The sequence below is a fragment of the Betta splendens genome, chromosome 2 (genome assembly GCF_900634795.4).
Source record: "Betta splendens chromosome 2, fBetSpl5.4, whole genome shotgun sequence".
In the NCBI taxonomy this organism is placed as follows: domain Eukaryota; kingdom Metazoa; phylum Chordata; class Actinopteri; order Anabantiformes; family Osphronemidae; genus Betta; species Betta splendens.
Window position 1 is genome coordinate 24,068,425 of NC_040882.2, and position 20,718 is coordinate 24,089,142.

Genomic DNA, 20,718 nt, shown 5'->3' on the forward strand with positions numbered 1-20,718 from the left:
AAAGCAACGCGCTAGTTGTGTTGCCACCCTTCCAATAATAACATTACAATAATTCTACTTTAAAACCTACAGGACTGTCCAGAATGAGTCTAAATGTGTGTGACCTCGTTAAACACACTCCATAAAACATCATCTACAGGAACGCTAGCAGCATCAGTATCAAAAACAACACTGATTGGTTTCCTGATGGGAGAGCTTGGATTGATGATGCCAGGTGGGAGCAGTCATCTTTAAAAACAGCAGCTTGACTGACGTCAGGAAAGAGCGGATGTTTGTGTGTGTGAGACCTTTAGGCCTACTGTATGTAGCTCATGGTCTCAGGTCAGTTTAAGGTGCAGTGAAAGGACAACGTCATGCATTCAGACCTTTGAAAAACATGGACACAGGTGAACATTTGAACGCATTCAGGCTGCAAGGCCTCAGTATGTGAGCGCCTACGAGTCTAAACACGGTCAGCATGTACGTACACGTGTCACTGTAGATGTCAGCCTCTCTACAGCCTGCCTCCACCCCTCAGAGCTGACAGCAGAGTCGATCCAGCGCGCGTCCACCTGAGCTTTTAGAGGATTCGGTTTTACATGGAAAATGTGATCTGTGGCTGAAGCTCGTTTTTCCGGGGACACGGCTGCTCACAAGGTTGGGCAGGTCAAAAGTACACGCTAAGGGTGTTAGTATTGAGCGGGCAGATGGCAAGAAGAGAATCATTCTTATTGACCTGCAACAACGTATCACATAGACAAATAAAGCAGCAAACTGATCAGATTACTTGCTAGCGTATGAGCGGTAATCAGACGTGCAACTCGGCTACGTGTTAAATGGGAAACGCGATCGCTGCGCTGGAGTCAATATCAGATCTTTATATCATCTCATGGGTTTTGATGTGGTTTAGCTTGTTGTCTTCGGGGCGAAGTCCTTCCTTCTGTTCCTTCCAGTCAGCTTCCCCTCAAAACGCTGCTTATCCACACACACCAGCTGTCCTGGGTTTTATAAGTGTGGCCAAAGAGAGATGCCGGAGCCCCCTGAGCGTTTTGCTCACGAGGTAAAAGGTGGGCTTACGCGGACTCACAGCGAATAATGAAAGGAAGCAAAAACCTGGCTTTCCTCAATTCTGCCGGCTAAGTAGCAATCTCAAGTCAAATAGCCGTCGGTAACCGGCGGACGATGTTTAGCGCTAGCTCATTTAATTCCTTTATTTTTCCTCACCGGGCTCTCTGTGCTTCAGAAATCACAGGAAATTGATTCCATTATCTGTATCACTTCTCGTCTGAGCAGAGCACCTGCATATGAAATGCAACCCGCCCGCCATCTTAACATCTCTGCCATTGAAGTGACATTACTATTGTCATGGCAACAAACCCCCTTCTCCGTAGAGGAACACAGCATCCTTGGAGTCAGGTACACCACATTTAGATTTGTGCAAAACAAAACCAAGCCTCTCTCCTAAAAACTGCATCTCTGTACAGATAAACTGCATCACACATGCTCCTGTGGGGGAACAATGACCTTTTCTACCATACTGACAACATGTTCACAATTCATATATGACACACGTACACTACTGTATGTTGTAACTTTACTAAGATTAGTTATGTTAGATTCAGACCTTCATCCTAACACACTGTGTTAGGATGAAGGAAGGACGTGGACATAAAACAGTAAAACTTCACTCCTAGTGAACACATGCAACAAACACATTGAGAATGCATGTCATGGAGCTCTGCCACTGCCCGTGTGCACGTTAGCACTAGCTAGCCAACTAATTAGCTAGCCAACTAGCCTTAACAAAAACAGACACTAGGGCCCAACATCAGCCTCACTGCGCACGATCCCAATCCACAGTATAACATCAACCATACCTGACAAACAAACAATACAAGTGACTCAATACGTAGTTATTAATTTGCAGTTAGGCATTAATTCAGCGTCGGGGGTCCATGTTTGTGGCGTCGCTATTGTGTCAGAACAGAACTGTACAGCCAACACACACACACGTCATCACAACGCCGCATAATCTTATCGCACTTTGCAGATTTTGCCAAACTCCACCGCACTTACTTCTCCTTTTTCTGAACACATGTCACCTCGTCCACGCTTCCACACACGCTGCACCTCCTTTGCTCCTTTTTTGGGCAAGAAACACTGAATTACTGACGCATTCACAAACAGTCTTATTCAAATAAGTGACATTATTAAACGTAGGGATACATATTTTGTCTCGCCGCATAGTTTTGCACACAGTACCAACACACATTAACACGTTTTTATGCAAAAATATGTTTTTCTATAGACTTGTTAATGCAAATTTGATGCATACTTTGCACTTTAATGGTACCCTGTGGAGTCTGTGACTACAGTGGAGCAGTTTTTACACTGGCGTCTCCATTTTGTTTGTGTTGTGCACGCATACACGCATGGGGAGCACAGACTCGACAACGGTGCCTATTTATTGTCATCCTGCTCTGAAGGTGCTGCAGTACACAGTAACACACAACTATTGTTGAGAGGAGTTTGGATGGTGTTAAGTTTAATTTAACAATGACGCAATAAAACTGCAAAGCAACGTTGGATGAGACTCAACTGCAATTACTAATGGTGCAAAGAACAAACGGAGTGACCTTTTGCGTAGCAGTGTCGGACCAAACGAAATCATTACATTAGCAAATGCGCTAGTTAGATCCCGAAAACGCCTCTTTGCTGTTCAATTTGCTGCTCGTTGCAGATTTCTGTCTGTATTTGTCAAAGAGGGAACCGAGCGCGAGTGGAACAAAACGGCCTTTGATGTGCCTACAGTCAAGGACATCCACGCAGCACCTTGAAAAATCTCATTTCCAAAGTGTGAAATTTCCTCATTCTCTCCCATGATAGCTTCATTTCATAGTGAAAGCTAATTATGGCCGCTATAATTCCTTTCAGAAGTCGAGTCATCAACTGGTCAAATGCAGAGCATCGCACCAAATGACACGGTGTAATTGCTCCGGCCAAAACAAATGCTCCTCGTGAACCTTTAAGACGCTTTAATGCACAGCTCGTCTTTGCTGAAAACTTTTGCCGCTTTGCTACTTCGCTCGCATCCCCTCACACTTTCTCACGCTGTGCTTTCCAGCTCTTTTAACCAGCGCGGCGGCTGTCTGTCGTTTCAAGCCGAGCAGAAAACCCAAACAACACTTTTACAAGCAAAGCAAACAGTCGATCTGCCCCTTTGACATTGTCTCGTTACAAAAAAACACAAAGGGCCCGGGCAGATTTAAGATTCACCAGGGTTGCAATCTGCATGCTAAGGCCCATCAATTTTTCATGGCTCTCACACTATGAGCACTCACAGCCTGAAGGGGGTAATGCAAAATTGATTTGTGTATTAAAACTGCTTAGCCAAGCAGGCATCACTGGGAAATGTAGTGATTACCCCCTTGGGACCGGGGAGGCCACTCGTAGCCAAAGTGATCAAATGAGGGACGCAACGCTCCCACGAAAGCAACTCCTCATGAAATACAAGCTGCTTTTACATGTTAGAGCGGCGTTTTGGAAGTTGACGGAGATTTCGAGCCTCACGCTAATATTGGTTTTACGTTACATGTAGTAGCTTTAAATAAAATGAGATTTGTTTAAAGTGCTGGAGAAATATCAAAAGTGAAGATTATTTTTTGACTGGTACTAATGAACCAAAGTTTACAAGCTACAGTTTCCATCATGAAAACGCAACAATTCAAAATGTCAATTTTATTTACTTGGATGATTTCGATCAGTAGTTAAGATCTTAGTTTGAACTAGAATATTTGGATATGACAATATTCCTTCTATGTTTTTTTTTTTAAAGCAGGCACCCGAAAGCACAAATGCAGACACTGATGTGTGATTTACGACGCCACGTGACCCCGACCCATCAATACCCCTGTGACAACACGGCTCAACCTCTCAGAGGTCACTTTATTGAGCACGGGGGGGTAGAAAAAGCAGTATAATCGCTGCATGCTACATTCTGACCTGTGTCCGTTGTGGCTTTACAAATGCTCACCCTTGTACAGTCACCTTGGCTGCCTGCACACAACACCACCAACACATGCATATTTATTAAAGCACGTTTGTAAGGGGTCATCAAATGCACCGCGCGGACTCTGGCCCAGTCTGCTCGTAGCGAACCAAGCGTGTCCTTGGAGTGTCAGAGGTGAATACCTGCACCCCTTTAAGCAGCCTTTGACTTGGCAGATCCCAGACTTATCAAAGCGAAGCCTAATATGATAGAATGAGCTCAGGTTTCTTGCTCAGAGTTTACAAACGAAACAGAGGACGATTAAAACGTGTTTTTCCTCGTCGTAGGCTGCGAGAAAACAAATACCACGCAAAGAATAGTTTTCCTAAAGGTTAGACGTCTTTTCCTGGCACCGACGTGAAAACACATTCATAGCGTCCCCTTAAATTACACAGCCATCAACTCACCCTCCTACATTATGCTTTGACAACGCTTCAACTCTGAAAAGCTCTCAAAGGTCATTTTTATCCCGCAACATGAAAAGCGCTGGAAGTCCCTTTAATCGCTATTTGCCGGCGAGTTGGCACACGTCAGTGCAGCCGCCAAACAAGCGCTGAGTCACCGTGCGTTAATGGTCAGCTCGACGCGCGGCGTTTAACACAAATGGAATGTGGTGTCTTAATTATTGCCGGTGTCAGGCGGGCTTAATTTAGCGCTGACCCGCGTGTCAAAACACGTCCTGGACCGGACGGCGAGAGACGATCGGGTGCCGCGGGAGGTGGCGGCGGCCGTGACAACGCTCCACACTGCATCACTCTCCCCTCATCCCTCTGATGTGATCTTTTCTCAGCCGTGGACAAAGAGGAACGGCCGTCCCTGTTGTAACCGCTTCAACCTGTGGAGGAAATGGGGCTGGACTGGACTTGAGGAGCAGCTGCTGACCTTCACGACTAAAAGCCCAGAGGTGTCGGATGCTGCGTCTGGGCTTTGGGCCTGGCAGTCGCTGGGCTTTTCCAGTGATTATGGAAATATTTGTAGATGTCTGTGCCGGGAGAAAGCACCGGGGAGCATTTACCAGACCTGCCATCAAACCTTTCCTTCACTTCCTCCTCCTACTGCGGCTTTGTGCTTGTTTTTCAGCCTGTAATCTTTTTTCCCCCTAGTACAGAAGTATCATCATGGGGATGCTTTTGTTTTTTAAGACTTTTCTCTATCAGCAAACACCAGAGAAGACAAACTGCCTGAATGCTATCAAACCTAATGCATCGTGATGATGTAAATGCGGTCGTGAGCACGACTCGGCAAAAACTTAATAAAATTTAACCCACGCGTAAAAGTCTGCAGCAATTTATTCCAAATAAACAAAATCAGTTTTTTTTTTGACTGAGAACTACACGAATTGCTTGAACAACGCTATTGATGTTGTTTTCCTTCCACTTTAGAGCAAATGAAAAATTACAAAAACAATCACAACAATCAAATATGTCACCTTTTCCTTTAAAGTGGCTGTTTCATGATTGTCTTAAAAAGAAAAGGAACATTCACTTTATGCCACAAAATCATTGTAATTGTTCAGGAGCCCGATGACGGAGAAAAGCTTAAACCTCACTGAAACGTGATGAACACTAAGTATCAAAAGCTATTTTGTTAACCCTTTGTTAGAATCTGGGCTTTCGCAGTGACAGTGAGTGACTGGGCACATTTGGGAGGCAAGGACGAGCAAACGACCCATTTTGTTGCCTCTTAATGAATAATTTAATTGCAGGAAGTTGTGCAAGCGTGAATGCAACACACACATTACGGGACGCCGCAAACATTGTGTCTCGGCTGCAGCAGTTCTGAGCTCAGAAACCTCTCTGAATGTTCTTCAAAGGGGTCACATTCAAAACCCGAGCCATTGAAATTTATTTTTTACCATTCGGCTCCAGAGACAGATCTGTAAGTGCACTATCTCCATGACGTGGGAGGATCTTATCTAACCTTTCCTGCCTCATGAAAAATTCAGCATCCTGGCCACCAATCTCCGCCGTCTCAGGATGTTATGTCCGATACAGAGGCGGAGGTGCTGGGGAGAGAGGAGGAAATTGCTTTGGACTGCAGCACTGTATGATCAGTATTATCGCCGCAATGGAGCTCATTCACGCACATTCTCCACGGCGCCCGTTGCCGCGGCGCCTTCGCAGCGCTCCGACGCGTGTGCTGTGTGATGGGGTCTGTGTGATGGGGTGGCAGGTTACGTAATGAGGAGGCGAAACTGTGGCGTGACAGCTCCCCGAACACGGAGGGAAGGTCTAATGTGGGTGAGTGACAGAGATGTGGAGATAAAGCTCCCTGTCAGTCTCCAGCAAGTGCTGCCCACCATCGCCACCAACCCCCGACACGCTCCTTCCCTGAGGGCCCGGCAGACAGGACAGAGAGGATCCCAAATATCACCAGCTCCGACATGAGACAAGCCGACATCTGCTTTGTACAGAGACACGGCGTAACTGACTGCACCCATTTACCACCTCATGCACCTGGACAGGTGAAACAGGCCGGACCTCATTTCATTCTGACCAGATTTGAATATTCATGTTTGACGGGTGGTGACTGGTGTCTTCTTGGCATTTTTTTGTCATAATTTGCCGCTCTGCAAACTGAGCTCAGCATCAAATGCGCTGTGCCGCTCGGGAGGGGACCGTCTCAGCAGAGACTGGAAGCAGACAGCTCGCCAGCCCTCCGCCCAATACAAGCTGCACCGAGCGGCACGTCTGCAGCCTGTTACACTTTAATTTTTGACCTTCACACATAAAAGTGAATAAATTACCCAAATGTCAAACCACTCCTCTTTTTGGAAGAAAAAAAATGTAGGGAACGGTGAAATTAATTACGACTATAAGTAAGGTTGCTCCCCCCGCTCTGGCTGCTGCCGCAGCTGCATTTGAAGGGTTTTCTAGGAGATTTAAATGAAGTCTGCTTCTCTGCTGAGTGATTGCAAATGACAAATTCTGCTTTGGGAACTAGTTATTTCAGAACACTGGAGCCAGTCTGCAGCATCAGTGGAGGGCAGGTGCAGAATAAAGGAGGACGGCCACAATGGCTACTACTGTACAGGGTTTAAAATTAATCCTGAGGCATGAACAGCCCACGCAGCCGCCAGCAGCGTGTTTGCTTTGCTATGCACGCAAGTGTGAACAACACCATCGGCGGCACGGTCTCGCAGCGACGCCTCGGCCTTTTGGACGAGGAGCCACGCTGCCTCTCTCTGCGGGGCCGGACGGCGGCGCCGGCCAGAGGCGGGCCAGCGGGGGGGCCGGGCCGGGCCGAGGTCCACCTGGGCGATAAACACCACGCGCTGCACTCACCCCGAAGGGCTCGCAGCAGGACGTGGACATCACCGCTGCCGCTGCAGTAGAAGGAGGGCATTAAATGTAGAAACGGCTGCTGAATAAACACGTCCTGGCTCCTTTAAACCGTCGCAGGTTGATGTTGGACATCAGAGTACGTCGTTTCAGGGAAATGGGGAACTTTCTTTGACCTGCTTTGTCTGGTTGTTACGTAACAAAGAAAAGAATTAAAGAGCGCCAGTGAGGTCTGTTATTTGCCGTTTTTAGCCATGTTAAATTTGAAGTTGTTAAAGATGATTTGAATCTGTGACAAATATAAGAGTGTGAGCTGCGAAGGAGCAGCGATTGTTATGTAAATGTGGAATGTGAAATGTGAAAATCAGCGCTAGCCGTCCCTTTGTGTCTGTGTCAGCAAACTGTTTATTAGCTGCCCATATGTAGCCGGTGAACACGCCGATCGATGTATGTGTATATGTGGCGTTGCCATGGTTACCCGATGTCCACACGCCAGAGTGGGCTTCGCAGGGATGCGCGGCATTGTACTCGGAGAAAGGCAGATTTTGATCGTGATGTGAAGTTTGGTGGAGGAGAAGAAAGTGCTTCGAATCTCAAGAGTTCAGTTGAGTTTGGGCAGATATTAATGGTTTTAATATGCCGTTGCCCTGATTTACATCCATTGATCAACAGCACCTTGACCTCGCAGCTTAATGTGTAAAACAAATCCCAATACCATATAGAGTAATAGGCCCGTAATCAATACCTGCTGGCGTAAAGTGGCGCACAACATAGAGTCCTCACAGTGAAGAATGGACAAGAAATGATTATGAGGAAATCAAGATAATGACTTTCATCTACTCAATAAGCAGATATTAATTATCTGTCCAGCAGATTAGGGGCCTAGACTCATTGAGAGCCTTGAGATAAATGACTCTTTGATCAAGATGTAATGAAAACCTTTTTAGGTCGTCGAAGCAAACACTCATAAATTTACATTTTCCCTCCTGTCCTTGTTACAGCGATAACCGGGGATTTATTCCGGCGCCACACCCCGACCGCGCTTTGTTTTCTTCAGGGAATCTGTTATCACAAGCGCGGCGTCTCCACTAGCCCTCTCTCCACCGCCTCCCTCTGTGGAAAAGTAATGAAATGATGAATTTGTGAAACAACCGCAGGGTGACTATGATGAATTTTGCGGTATCTCTCAGACTAATAGCTCAACAACAACAACTCTCTGTAGACGAGGCCAAACAGGCGAAGCAATCATGATATTCGTGGTTTAATGCACAAAACACGAGCCGCGGTGGCAAAGATCGCTGTGATGAGCGGGGTTAATCCAGCATTGATCACTGGGGCCACCGTGTGCGGCTCCTTTCCTCACACAAACACCGTATTGCAGCATCCGTCGCCGGCCGCGTCTCTCCTCGGAAGCTTATTCGCCAGAGGGCTGAGCTGATTTGCAGCCGGGGCCGTTGTGCGTCTGGCGCTTGTCCAGCCATTTAAACTGCCAGCAGCAGCATTATCTTAGAGATACTCACGAGGACAAATATGGCCGCGCAGCCCGGCTCAGCCCACGGCGCAGAGAGCGGCGCTGGTACTATCACAGGGCAGGGGAAGCCTTATCTAATCACTGCCAAGGCATTCCTCAAGTTGGCAAAGTGTTGGAGGGAACGATGTTTGCAAGCACTTCAGCCGGCATAAAACCTGAGACACGCAGCTTACTGACATTATTATTATTTCTATTATCATCATTATTATTAGGCCTGTCTGAGCCGTGGTGCAGATACAGTGCGTGGGTGGGAGCCATCTTGTCTAACGTCTGCCAGCAGTTGCAGTACATCATTGCTGAGAGTTTGCGAGATAAGCCCACTAATAAAGATAACGTAAGAAATACAGACCTGCAGATGTTCTGGCCAGCTGTTATTGTCCTCCTTCAATGAAGGCCGCGCAGTGACCGCAACCTTTAAATGTGCACGTTCTGGATGAATGACAACAGTTAGCGATATCACACAAGCCCTGAAAGCCCTGGTCGTGTGCGACAGGCGCGTGGTTTCTCCGTGTGAACCGGGGGGAGCGTGTTGGCACATGTGAGGAAGGGTCCAGCTGCTGAAATCATGCTTCCCCTTCGTCGCGCCCGCGTTAGCGCGCCCCGGTGAGCGCGGCGCTACCTTGGCAGGCTGCGCGTCTGTCCACATACCAATCAGTTGCTTGGATAATGAGTATAATTGATTGGAGCCTCGTTCAAATTCTGCCGATTAGAGCATGCAAATTGTCCTTGCCGAGTCGTAATGAGGGCCCTCTTTAATGGGACAATCAAAAAATTCACTTCTAATTTTTGCAAACTGAAGCAAGCGCTCCGTGTTGATTGCATGGTCGTGTGCCAGCGCCAGCAGCACGTAAATAGGTTAGCGGTTAATCTCTATTTACCGAGAAAATATGCAACACGTGTACGTATACACACGGGCATGAGATGAAGACTGAGAGGGTTCATAATCCATATTTTATTCACTAGAGTTATTTTATGTTTTACTGCGGCATTGATTGGCTCTGACACCGGCCACGAGAGACATTCCTTTTGTGCTCCGTCGAGGGCTACTGACTGCTGAGACCCTCCATCACCGCCATGCTTACAATGTCAATATCATGAGCGCTTGATCCTGCATTATCCTCCAGGAAATATTCACAGTGGAACCTGGCACCGGGGACGGCACACATCATTTTAACGGCAGCCGCTCTGTTCAGCCACGGCGAGGCTCTAAACTCTTTAATTTTTCCCCGTTTGCATTTCAAAATGAAATCTATCCAATATTAATAACCTCCTACTGGCGGAATGTGGTAAACAGCTCCTGTGAGTTATTGAGAGATTTTCGCCTTTGACGAACTTTTGGAAGACTTCTCGCTGCTGCTTCCTTAGCAGTCCCGTCACTCCTGGACTAATGACTGAATTAACAAATGAAGGAGGATTTGCTTGTCTTGGGCTCCCCCTCAGCACAAGGTTAATTTTCCTTCAATATGCTAAACTGCTTACACCCCAGGACTTTATCCAAGCACCGTGCCTCGTGCGCTGAACCCACAGGTCTGTCCTGCGACGGCCCTTTGGCCCGTCCTTAATCCGTCAGGATCCTGTGGTCAATATCTTAAGATTGATTCACCTCTCCAGTCAAATAAACTATTAAATCCATTAGCGAGATGGCTCTGGCTTACTTTACATTTTGATTACAATCAATTACTATTTCCTGCTACAGATCTGATTCTGTGTCGTCTTTCCGCTGCTGCGTCAAAATCTTAAAACGCTTGATGCTGCAGACTCCAGCAGCGGCTTTACAAAGTGAAAATTCAGCCATTGGAAAAAGTTACTATTTGAGGGCACTGAAATTCTGTGCAATTATGGCTTTGTTCAGCGACCCTAGGCACTGATCATTATCTTGTTGGCAATGGAAGTAGAAAATGAAATCCCGAGGCCTCTAATGACAAAGATTTATAGGTGGGTGTAGAACCATATTTATCATAGATTTTTTACAGAGAGATTTTCTGTGATGAGCGTGGATGATGTGTGGGGAGCGCAGACGTGGCACATGAATCAGTCCGAGGCAGATACAGAGCCCGGCTCTGTCACCAAGGACAGAAAGAGCAAGATGACACGAACGCAGGAGAAAAGCCAACTTACAGCTTCTCACTACGCGTTTATTCCGTCAATGCCCTTATTAAAATACATAAGTCACATATAGAGAGAACCTGCCAAGTCAACGCTGCAGCTATCCATATTTTCATATTGACATTGGATCACAGGTCCAAGGTATGTCTGGGCCATTTGAAGTATTAATTCAAGGCAGTAAGTGGTTCCCACTAACAGCAACGTTTAGATGATGATGTGTGATAATAATTAAAAACACAGTGAACAGTGCTGCATCGGCACCCATTAATCACCCGAGGGGTCACCTGCTGGACGCCCATGCCTAGTGCATCCCCACACGGGGGGATCAGGTCCTGCAGCGGATGCACTGGACAGCGAAGCATCTGAGAGGAGCAGTAGCTTAGTTCAAGCTCACGTCACTCCGATCTGAGAAAGAATGTAAGTCACGATGACGAAACCAAAGGGAAAGGTGCGTTGCTAAACTAAATGCACGGCAGCTGATGGTGTGTCACTGAGCGCTTTTAGGGGTCCTGTGATCTAATGAATCAATAGGAAACACTTAAAAGGTCCTGTTTGCACAGGACACTGCCACTAAGAGCAGAGGTCCGACTGATGTGACTCACTGAGTGACTGGATAAATCATGAAACCCTGAGGAGGCGATGAAGTCAAGACTCGACTGGTTGTTCTGTGATGGTCAACATTGATTAGTGCTTTTTTAATTACACTGCCTGATGAACTGTACCAATGCGTTCAGTGTGTGCATGTATGCCGGTAACTATCAACTAGTTTTAATTAGCTGTTTAAATGTGAGGTTGCCTCTGAATCACGACCCCATCGCTGCAGTTGCCTTGTTCTTTGTCCTGGTGTGTGACCCTGACTCCGTCCCAGTCCTGGACTGCTGTTTGGTGTTCTCTACAGGTATGTGTCGTCAGGTGTTTGTTAGCAAGACTCCTGGAGGATCCTGATGCATACGTCAGACCAACTGAGATGGATGTTGGGACCTAGAGTAGAGTAGGAAAGGCTGCATCCTCTTGTCCCTGTCTTCCTGATTGTTGTTTCCTAATCGTTTGTGTTCTACAGTAGAGATATGGATTAGTGTGTATTATAGCATTCATGGTTCCATCAACCAATGCCTAGTAATGCTCTTGTTCCATTTGCATCAGTGCTATTAATACCTTAATTCAAAGAATTATCCACATACAGGAGTATTGGATATACATTAAATTAGTTGGTGAAGTGGCAACATTTTCAAATCTAATGAATTCATCTAATTTCAGGAGCTGAATACTTGATTAATGGTAAAGTTTGGGTGGGGGTGGAGGGGGGTCCTGTCTCCAGTTGCGTTGACAGTCTCTTCATTAGGAAAGACAGCTCTGACATCAAATGACACCAATTTGTGTGAGTGGGGCGCCTCCGCGTTATTATGAATCTGTGCAAAGTCATGGCTGCTGTTTCCTGGCGTCCCGTCTTCCCATAAAGGGCCTCTGACCCCCGGCCTGGTGTCTCCTGCATCATACTCTGCGTAGCATCAGAATGATAACAAGCCTGTTATTGTGATGTAAAAACGTACGTACCGCGGCTTCGTAGGCACTTTCGGCATGTTATTGAATTTTTGCTCAAATGCTGAAAATAGCATCATAAGCTTTCTGCAGCCCCCGGTCGGTGCCTGTGTCCCGTGCTTTCCGGGTGATAGAATTTTTGGTAATCCCCCTGGATTAAACAGACTTCCCGCAATACCTGCAGATGCAAGTCGACCGCACTTATAGGTGAGCATGTAAGCCTGTGTTGCCGCATGAAGAGGAGGACGGAAGCGGGGTGTCGAGGATGAATAGACGGAGATGGAGAGAGAAGGAGGGAGTGAGGGAGGAAGACAGAAAGGGAGAGGAAGCGCTTTAATGCCGGTGTCCCTTTTAGACATGCTTTTAATTCCTCTGCAGGAATATCAGCAATATTTAACTGGAAATGTCACAGAATGTCAAGTCGGAAAATGTCACTAGGGAAGGACTGGAGGGTGACCTCAAACCTCCCCTTTAAGATGAAATAAACACGCCTCTGTGGTATTGTAAAGACAGGTTTTTTTTCAGGACACGGTTCCCCCATTTTACGGGGGCTATTCATTTTCACAGCAACAGAGGGGCGCGAAGGCAGCGGACGGGCCGGGCAGAGATAAATGACCTCATCAATCGCGCGGGAGTGGGACGCGCCACCGGCCGACGCGCACCCTGTCATTTCCACCATCCGTTGGGTAATTGTTGACTCGCAGCGTCGCTACGACGCCGCCGCGTCGCGCGCCGCCGCGAACGCTAAAAGCAGTGGTTACGGTTAATAAAGGATCCATCGGTCAGACATTTACATATGAAAGCATACATTAAGGGCTGAGTCATCGCTTGATGAAGCGCTCAAGTCACGGCAGCTGACTGAGGAGGCGACGTCGGCTGGGGTTCTGTGCCGTAACCTTCACGGCGGCTAAGGTTGCTATAAATAGTGAAAAGACGGTGCTGAGGAGTGATTTGTTTGCCTTGACCTTGCGCGGTGTAAAGGACGCAGATTATTACCGTGCAACCGGGAAAAGGTGTGCAGCGTTGCCGGCGAGCCGGTTACTTAACACGCGCCCCACCCGGCCCCGCTTTCATCGCAGCCATGACAAAGCAAAGATGTGATCGATGACCGCGCTCCTCCCATCCCCTGCGTCGAGCAGCGCCTATAAAGGCTCGCCGGGCACTGCGGTACAGCCACGCGTCCAGGAATCCGCGCTGACATTTGAACCGACGCTACACAGAACTATAAACAGCCCCGGGGCTCGACGAGCTGCAAACCTACACTACAGTAGGCAGCGATGCGAGGTGTCTCACTGTACCAAAGCACGAGACACGGGGAAACATAAAGCGGCTGTAATCTGAAATCAATAAGGTTGGAGACAGAGAAAATATTACACGAACAGCAAAAGGACAGAGGGGCACAGTTCAGAGAACAGGCGCAGGGATCGTTCAGTCTTTCAAGGTGCACCGCGGAAATTTTTCTAAAGGCAGAAATGATCCACTTATGCCCTATCAAGACATTAGCCAGGAGTGCTAGGTGTCAGATTAGATACGCTCTTACTTTGCTGCACTGCATCAGAACATTTCTTTCCCCTTCCCTCTCCGTCTCCCCCGCTACATCCACCTCGGTGCTTTTAACATTAAGGAAATTGATATTAACAAGATTGAGTCCATTCTCTGTTGGGTTTTATAGTTTCCAGTAATGGAGCTAATGCAGATCATTACCAACGGAGCCAATCAAATTATAATCTGGCCGGCCAAACATATCCAGCCGACCCCGAAGGAGCAGCAGGAGCCGACACGTGACGCCCGGCAGCGCGTCGCGAGGCTTCATTAACAGGTCGAACAGGTCGGTTGGGACAAAGCATCCAGAACATGTGGACCTGTCACGTGTTTGGTCTGGTTTTGGCAGATCTGATGGCCCGTAACCAGCGATAGCACTGGTTCAAGGACGGACACAGTGGAAACAACCACGTTGGAGACAACGACCTTAAGTAAATAAATGCACTGCCCACAAATGAAAATACTAATGTTTATAATTCATTTCCTCAATTCTTTGGGAATAGATGAATTCGTACTCTCTACCCATAATAACGTATTTACATTTTGAACCAGTACTTCTCAACTGATCAAAAAACGTTTCTTTCCTTGATTGAAAAGCTTCCACCTCAACAACCGGTCGCCGTCTCAAAGCAAAATCAGGCTCCGGGGGACGTAGATTTAAGGCCGTGTTCTCTGAAGGTCAAGGCAGATACGACGGCACTCAGGAGACGTGTGGGTGCTTTCCTCCCTTCTCGCGCTATTGGCAGGTAATCATATTAAAGATGCATTATTTCAAGGTCCCAGTCCTTTAAATGTGATAAGGTTTAATCTGCTGCCTCTGTGTCCTTTCCTCGGGTCGGCTCCAACTCTGCCTCCGCCTGCGCTCGCGTCCGTCCAGAGATCAGTCCCGATCGTCGCGTGATACGTAACTTCCTGTGGCTCCAAGGTGCTGAAAAGCTGCGCCTTTTAAAAACGGCAGGCGCCCAAAGCATTAGTTAACAAGTAGGTGGTCTGGAGCTGCCATTGGCAAGCGTGGGATGCAAAGCTTTATATAATCAGCAGGCAAATATGTTATGCAAAGCTCTTTTGATGAAGTTACAGTCAACAGAAAGACGCGGAGCGGCGGAGAACCTTGAACCGAGGCGAAGAAACGGTTAACATCAGCGGTTGTACTGCATTTCCACAAATGCGCCTCTTGAAAAGCCACCCACATGGAGTGGCCACAACCCACCTGGAACCCAGTAATACTCATTGAGATAATATCCCTTATTACTTCAGCCTCTCCAACCATACAACTTAAAATACACCGAAGCTTTTAGATCAAGGGCAAGAAAAGATTTATATTCTGTGACCCGCCGGGAGTTTTCCATTATCTCAGCGTACTGCTTTTAGGGTTGAATAATGTTATGAAGACTGGAAGTGTTTCATAAATGGCCATATCGGCCACAGATTAAGGAGCCGAGGACATACTTTGATCCTGGCTGACTTTACTTCACCCCAGTTAAAGAATTCAAACTCCAGTCTGCGGTGTTTTCGATAATCTGTCATAAATGCACGGACGTAATCTAAATCCGCTCGGCATCCTCAACACGCGGGCGCTTTTATTGCCTCCCGGCCCGATACGGCGTCGTGGCTCAGGCGCTGTCTGCGCCTGATTCATCGTCTCGGGGTTGAGTAATGTCAGGGCGACGTTGCATCGCTTCCACGGGAGGATGAAATGCCAGAGATGTTCCTGACCATGTGCACTCCATCCCAGTTCCTCTTTCTATCAGACCCCGTGTCCCCAGGCTCAAGTGCTCCTACACGGGCCCAGAGAACAGGCATTAACCTTTGAGGATAGGGCTTTTTTTTATACATCAGTTTTCAAGATGAAGGGAAAATAGGGCATCTGCTTCTATCGATTTTTCCTATGGCTGCTCTGAGTCAGTGGCCAAGTTTGGAGAGTTTCATATATTCTGGCTCCCTCTCAGAACTACTCCACAGATCTGTTTCTCGATGCCTTGGGGTGTTATTAAGTGTTTTCACTTTTGAGAAATCAGAAAATGTTCCTCAGGTTTGTCTTTTGTACCAAATCATATTAATGTCTTCTTCTCACGACCATGTAAAAACAGCTATTTTTCCATTTTGTCAGTCCTTTTTTTTCGTGCTGCATTTTCCCGTGCACTAAAACCTACAATGCTGTTATTATGCACAGCATTCATCTGAGTGACACAGCAGTAATTTCCCATTTAATGATTGCATTGTCCTCTCTTCCCTTCTCCTCTCTTCATGGACATTAATTTTTATAGTATAATAGCCCGGCTGTGACGCTACACTAAGTTTGCCTTTACGGTTGTTCATAAACATTGACCACAGTTGCACATTATAACCGACATTTTTAAAGTGTTAAGTAAAACAAAGTCCTTGAAATTGTCTACGATGGGAGTGTTTGGGTCCCACACGTCGAGGAGAATGTGAAACCAAAGTCCTTGGAAATGGAATGGCTGTAATTATTAAGGCTGATGACAAAGCTGTGGGAGTTTATAAACCGGATAAACGAGCTGCACACAGGTTGTTGTTGGACAGGACTCTACTGTACGAGAGCTGAAAATGAATGGTGGGAAAATTTATGTCAACCAGTGGGCGCAAAATTTTCTTCTACAGTGAAACTGGGTCACAGGTGCTTCTTCACGACCTCACTGCTGGCAAACAAATGACCGAAACTGGATCATAGTAAAAAAAATGCAGGATCTTGGTCGCACTTAGTCCTTACAAAGGGAGGAAATCACCGTTAAACAGAGATTTGCTTTGGTCGCTTCCCCGTGAAGTCTGCCACTGCTCACATCCCAAAATTCCCGTCTACCTCAATCTGCAATTCAAATGGAAAGAATATGCAAAACAGGCCAGATGGTGCATCCCAGCCTGCTATTCCCCAGCCCAGCAGAGAGCCCTTTCCGTGCCTATTCTCCTGCACCCCCTTCAACAAATACTTTCAAAATATTTACAAATCTCAAGATGTCTCCGATGAGCCGTTTTACACACTTATTGAATTAATGCACAATTAGAAGATTGAGGTGAACGGCGTATTTGTCATACGATGCCGGCGCCACTCATCTCGTCCGTACACTGTGACGCAGATAGGGATTCACCGGCTTCAGCACTTGACGCGGCGCCAGTGGAAGCAGTGCTAGATTTTCACCAGGCCTCCAAGAGTTCAAAGGCGTCGACTTTGCCCTTGTCTGTTTGTTTGCATGTACTCTGCCAGTTCACTCATAAGAACCTGTCAATCACAAGTCCATCAACCCGCCCAAAGACGCTTCAGACACCCGCCGTCTCCCAGCCGTGAATGCTTAAGCAACTTCCACCTGCCAACCTTTGGCTTTCAAGGTCCCAAGTACGAAGGAGCGGGAAATGATCATTTGCATCTCTGCCAAGCTGTCAAGTCAAACCCTCAGCGCCAAAATGAGCGCTGTCAAAGCCTGACATGACGGGCGATTTGGCGCGCGCACGCCAAAGAGTGTCAGGAGCTCGTCTCCCCACCTGTCCTTCACGACACCACGGGGTGCCATCTTGCTTTTACCCGGCGCCGCTGATGAGCGGAGGACGCGGCGCCGCCTCCCCCGGAATAGAGCGCGCGTCGCGCGTCCTTCTCGGCGTCAGCGGCTCTTCTTTGTCGTGACACGTTGTCAGGGAGCCACGCAAAGTCGCATTTTGCCCAGGTAACGCAGACTTTAAACGCACAGCAGACGTGATCCCTCTAAATTTAGCTCAAATCCCATCAAGCTAGCAGTGTAGCTCCACCACAGTGACGCCGTGGTGGAGGGTGTGGGCTAATGACACGCTAACGCCCATCAAGCTAGCAAACACCAGTGACGCGTGGTGGAGGGTGTGGGCTAATGACGCTCTCACGCTCCTCATTTCATTTCATTCTAGTTGTGACCCATCACGTGTGAAGATGCGTGTGACACATATATGAAAGTCCAAAGTGGCAGCGTGAGGTAGCTGCGGCGCGTGTTGCTGGTGTTATTGCATTTCTAAGCATCCTGTTCCTAAATCTGAATGGAACGGCGGCAGAGTGGACCGCATCAGCCTGACACCGGGCCGATTTGACCTATATGAAGCTTTTCACACCTGCTTTTAAATTTTCACAGTGCACCTTAACAGCTCTTGATAAAGGGTGCTGCTGCGCCGCCGCCGGCGCTCGGGAGCAGGCTGTTAAAAAGCAATAGGGCCGCCGCTATCAGCAGGCATTTCCCTCAAACCCAGAAGAAACACGTCCATTACTGCCGGCCCGAAAACAAGATCTGCTTTGTACTGTATTGTCCAGATATCGGGCTCGCTAATGTAACGCTCATAAAACGGGAACCATAAAGCCGGCGACTCCCAGATTCCTGATTAAAAGGAGGCGATTACGGCTCCTCCGCAGACATAAGTCACGCCGGACGTGCGCGGCTGCACGCGAGCACCGTGGGACATTTTGCAGTCAGGTCTCCCCTCCCCTCCCTCCCACAGATAACACGGCACTCTGGGGCCCTTCCTTGTACATATCATTGCTGCCCTCTGCAGTTCTACACCCATTTGCTCCTTAATGAAGATGACACAGCCAAATGAGATGATAAGGCTCTAATAGGCTGCTGGTGGATTTCTACAAGGAGCAGGCTTTGCGCCTCCAGACGCCGATTCTGGGAGAAGTCCAACAGTTCGGCGGCGCCGTAAAGTCGCCTGCAATCAGAGAAACGGCAAAACTTTTCATTTCTAGGACAGGTCCGGCGTCCTACTTCTTTAAATCATCTGCGCTGACATGAGTGTTCGGCCCACACCTGTGGTGAGACCCCCCCCCCCGAGCCCGCCTGCCACATAACAGGAGAATGCAATTAATGACAGATGGCCCGGCGATGACCACGTCCTTGAGCCGCGAGACTTATTGGCACCTACCACTAATTGTATCACATATAACACAACTAAAAGCATAATAAATCTGTGAGAGAGGAGAATGTTTTATGCAAGCCCGCTCCTCTTCTTCCAAGTGGTAAATTGCTCTGCTCTTGAAATATCTACAACCTTATGACACCCATACTGCATTAGCTTAATTGCCTTTTTCTCTGCCCAGGTTCTGGGGCCTTGAGACCGAGAGGAAAAGGGATAAAACGAAGCCGTGATGCTGAGGAAATTGCAGGGATCTTTACACTGATTAACAACACCGGCAGCCGATTAGCTGTTATCAGCTACTGTGGGAGTGATTTCAGGTGAGAGGTCATGAAATTATGATGTGCTGTGGCCAAACTGTAAACACTGTTAAAGGTTTATTAACTTTCCGGTGCATTTTCTCACCGAGGACCTCGCGAGTGCGGCACGTTGCTGAAGCTGGAGTGCGACTCGGACGTGCGTCAGCGAGCGTGAGGATTCGCGGGACTCACCTGAAGCCCACGCGCGTCTGCGTGGACAGCTGGCGTGGCTGCAGGGTTCCTCCCTCCGCCCCGGCCGCCCGGCGTTCCCGTCTCACCCCGGGCTCGTTAGGCCGAGAGCGATGACGATGTCCTGGAGCAGCTGCTGCTGAGCCGCGCTCTCTCGTCAACGTGCTGGAAAAATAAAAAAAGAATCAAGACGCGCAGACATCAGCCCCTCAGGTTCATGATCCACAATATCCTGCGGCACAAACACACTTTTAAGTCATTCACAAAATTCCACAATAATAAAAGAGGAGTCTTTCTAGTTTACGACTGACGCCGAGCAGTATTTACAGTTTTCATTGCCTCTCTCAAACAAAGGCGCATCCTCACACTCTACACGCGATCAATGGCCGCTATTGACTGTGACATGAACAAGGCTCAGACGCGTGTTCACCAACACTGAGAGGAGACGTGGTACGATCATGCATGTGCATTCCAAAGAGGCCGATAAACACCATAATATTGGTATAATGCAGGTCCAGGTCTTTCCAGCTGCTCGACTTTTGTTTCTTATCCTCTGTGTGTTTCGCCGGCTTATCTGCTGCACGTGCTCGTCCCCTGTGATAACTTTCCCCTTAACCTAACGACCTGGCAAATTAGTCTTAGCCTCTCATTCCACTGTCGATTATGCTGCAACACAAGCACGGTAATAAGCCGCCAGACTAAGTAAATGGCCACGATGTAGGGAACAAATCTTATTTGGCTGGTGCCAAAGTCCACAAAGGAAGCTGAGTCTGCTTACTCTGGCGGAAAGAGGAGATTTATTAACATATTTCATTAAATAAATTCAACAGCCAGGGACTGCGAGGTTCAAATATTTTGAATCAGAGGATGTATTTCAGGGTGAATCCAGTCAAATTGGGAGAAAATAAGCATAGATTTTTTGGGAGAAAACATGAACCATCATTATTCCTAAAAGGCAATTAGTGAGTTTTCTGAGCAGCACATTGAATACAAAAATGGGAAACCGAGAAAAAATTAGACATCGCTGACGGATAAGTCAGTAAAGTAAATTATGAGCAAACACGACTAGAATTCATGAATGTAAGGAGTTTAGCTTTGCAGACACCCCTTATTATGCCCCCGACCTCGTCGCTCGCATAAATCAGCTTCCAGCTGTCCTAAAACATCCCCATTTATTAAACAAATGAGCCACAGCTGTACATTATCCACCATTCTCCCGAACAAAGCAGCATTCCTTAAAAAGTGCCAAGGAGCAAAGTAGCACTAAGTGGACTGGCTGCTCAGCTCAGCGAGCACAGCGGGACACGTTTCCCCCCAACA

General features: G+C 47.6%; 1 long non-coding RNA gene across 2 annotated transcripts in view; it reads right to left on the minus strand.

The window, feature by feature from the left end:
- Positions 1 to 19,802, minus strand: part of LOC121202582 (uncharacterized) — a 39,938-nt gene extending 20,136 nt beyond the window's left edge. For both annotated transcript variants that reach the window (XR_005898326.2, XR_008696668.1), the window contains exon 1: positions 19,402 to 19,802. This is a non-coding gene — a long non-coding RNA (uncharacterized LOC121202582). The remainder of the gene's footprint in view (positions 1 to 19,401) is intronic.
- Between the last annotated feature and the right edge of the window lie 916 nt (positions 19,803 to 20,718).